The sequence below is a fragment of the Cebus imitator genome, unplaced genomic scaffold, assembly GCF_001604975.1.
Source record: "Cebus imitator isolate Cc_AM_T3 unplaced genomic scaffold, Cebus_imitator-1.0 Scaffold53, whole genome shotgun sequence".
Lineage (NCBI taxonomy): Eukaryota > Metazoa > Chordata > Mammalia > Primates > Cebidae > Cebus > Cebus imitator.
In genome coordinates, this window is record NW_016107368.1 from 3,506,729 (window position 1) to 3,509,640 (window position 2,912).

Here is a 2,912-nt window from a genome sequence, read left to right on the forward strand (position 1 = left end):
GCCATGAAAGAGGCCTGAAGTTTGCTTGAGGAAGTGGCTGTTGGAGGATTGCAGCTTGTGAGTTACTGTGAAAAGGTAGAAAAGTCATCTGCAATCGCGGGGAAGCTGTAATGCTAGGTGTAGATAAACGTGGCTCGCTTAGGTAGGTACTTCAGACGTGTGCTTATGCCTATTTCGTGCAGTCCTATATGATTTGGTCCAGACAGGTGCAGCTTTCTATTTACCTAGTGTTTCTTGCAGACAAAATCGTGCATAAGGAAGGCAAAATCCACATTGCGTTCACATTGTTTCCTATTATAGCCACCATTTTGGGACTAATTCACATTTCCGAGAGAAGCATTCTAGCAGAATGGAGCACACGAAGTGGCTACAAGGCATCTCTTGTCGCACCCTAAATCATCATCCCTCACTCCCCACGGCTAGTCCACTGGAGTCTTCTTCCACATGGATCCCCAGTCCACCCACTCACGTCCACCTCCACCACCAGGTCGCTAAACCAAGCCACCATACTTTCTTGCCCAGAAGAACTAGGACAGACTCCTAGGTTCTCTCTCTGTCACTTTGTCTCCTACAATCTGTTCCCCATGAGGTGATTCAACTGAGCTTTTGTAATCATTTATTTATTTATTTATTTATTTATTTATTTATTGAGACAGAGTTTCGCTCTTGTTACCCAGGCTGGAGTGCAATGGCGCGATCTCGGCTCACCGCAACCTCCGCCTCCTGGGTTCAGGCAATTCTCCTGCCTCAGCCTCCTGAGTCGCTGGGATTACAGGCACGCACCACCATGCCCAGCTAATTTTTTGTAGTTTTAGTAGAGACGGGGTTTCACCGTGTTGACCAGGACGGTCTCGATCTCTTGACCTCGTGATCCACCCGCCTCGGCCTCCCAAAGTGCTGGGATTACAGGCTTGAGCCACCGCGCCCGGCCCATTTATTTATTTTTATTTATTTATTTTTAAGATGGAGTTTCGCTCTTGTCACCCAGGCTGGAGTACAATGGCACAATCTCAGCTCACCGCAACCTCCACCTCCTGGGTTCAAGCGATGCTCCTGCCTCAGCCTCCCGAGTAGCTGGGATTACAGGCATGTGCCACTACGCCTGGCTAATTTTGTATTTTTAGTAGAGAAGGGGTTTATCCATGTTGGTCAGGGTGGTATCGAACTCCTAACCTCAGGTGATCCACCTGCGTCAGCCTCCCAAAGTGCTGGGATTAGACACATGAGCCACCGCACCCGGCCTATTTTTATATTTATTTCTATTTCTTGAGATGGAGTTTCTCTCTGTTGCCCAGGCTGGAGTGCAGTGGCACGATCTCGGCTCACTGCACCGTCTGCCTTCCAGGTTCAAGCTGTTCTCCTGCCTCAGTCTCTGGAGTAGCTAGGACTACAGATGCCTGCTACCATGCCCAGATTATTTTTGCATTTTTAGTAGAGACCAGGTTTCACCATGTTGGCCAGGCTGACCTCAGGTAATCCACTCTCCTTGGCCTCCCAAAGTGCTGGGATTATGTAGGGTCCAGCTCTACAGGATCTTGTGAACCCCTCTCTTCAGGTGTGGAGACGAGAAACTGTGGAAATAAAAGACATAAGACACTGAGAAAAAGAAAACAGAGTTTGGGCCCAGGGGTCCACTGCCAACCAAAGCACGGAGTCCAGCAGTGGCCCCGAGGGCATGGACATTCTGACTTTTACTGAGGACAAAGTAGGGAGCAGGGTAGGTAGGCAAAGCATTGGTGGTCAGTGAGAGGGTCAAGTAAATCACGTGCCTGGGAGATAGGGGCCCAGGACTTTCAAGTAGCCGAGGCAAGGAGAAAACTTAACGCGTCAGTGCTTTTTACATACGTGTCAAAAATATCAAGGACACAAAGATTTATGTTACTATTACTAATTCTTACCCTCTAAGAAAAAGAGGAACCAGGTGCAGAAGCGGAACATGTGAGTAGACATGGAACGTGACCGCTGAAGCACAGCACCACATAGAGACATTGAAGCCCCCGGATGTCTGTGGGCCTCCCTGACTCCCTCAGGCCCACCACAAGAGCTTGGAGGAGCGGACTTTTCTCCTTACTGCCCCAGGAAGGAGACATCTCGGCCATTTTGGACATCTTCTCTAGCTGGCTAGACAGCGGGCGCTTTCCCAGCGCTGGCACTGCCACACAGCCGAGGCGCCCTCCAGCAGTCCTATGCGGGCGTGACAGAGGGCTTAGAGTGTCTTGCCTTAGGATCACTTTGTTCATGATGTCACCTCAGTTCCATGCTTCATAACCCAATAATCATTAGTAAAATTAAAAGGTTATATTGAGTGTATATATCGTTATGATTATATGTGAATAACTAAATGATTATATATAGGAATAACTATGTGCTTATATTTCTAATTCTTTTCTGATTCAATATTCATATGGGAACAGGCTGAGGCTTCAGATCCTTGCCTTGGCACTTGAGGGGTTCCCCCCAAAACAGGATTACAGTCTGAGTCTGGCCCCTCAACTGAACTTTTACAGTCATAGTTAAGACTAGGCATGGTGGCTCATCTCTGTAGCCCCAGGACTCTGGGAAGCCAAGGAAGGACGATCACTTGAGGCCAGGAGTTCAAGACCCTGTCTTTACAAAACAAAATTTTTTTTAATTAGCCAGCCTTGGTGGCACATGCCTGTAGTCTTAGCTTCTTGGGCAACTGAGATGGGAGAATCCCTTGAACCCAAGGGTCTGAGGGTGCAGTGAGCTATGATTGTGTCACTTCAATCCACCCTGGGTGATAGAGTAAGAGTCTCTTAAAAATTAATGAACAGGCCGGGCGCGGTGGCTCAAGCCTGTAATCCCAGCACTGTGGGAGGCCGAGGCGGGTGGATCACGAGGTCAAGAGATCGAGACCATCCTGGTCAACATGGTGAAACCCCGTCTCTACT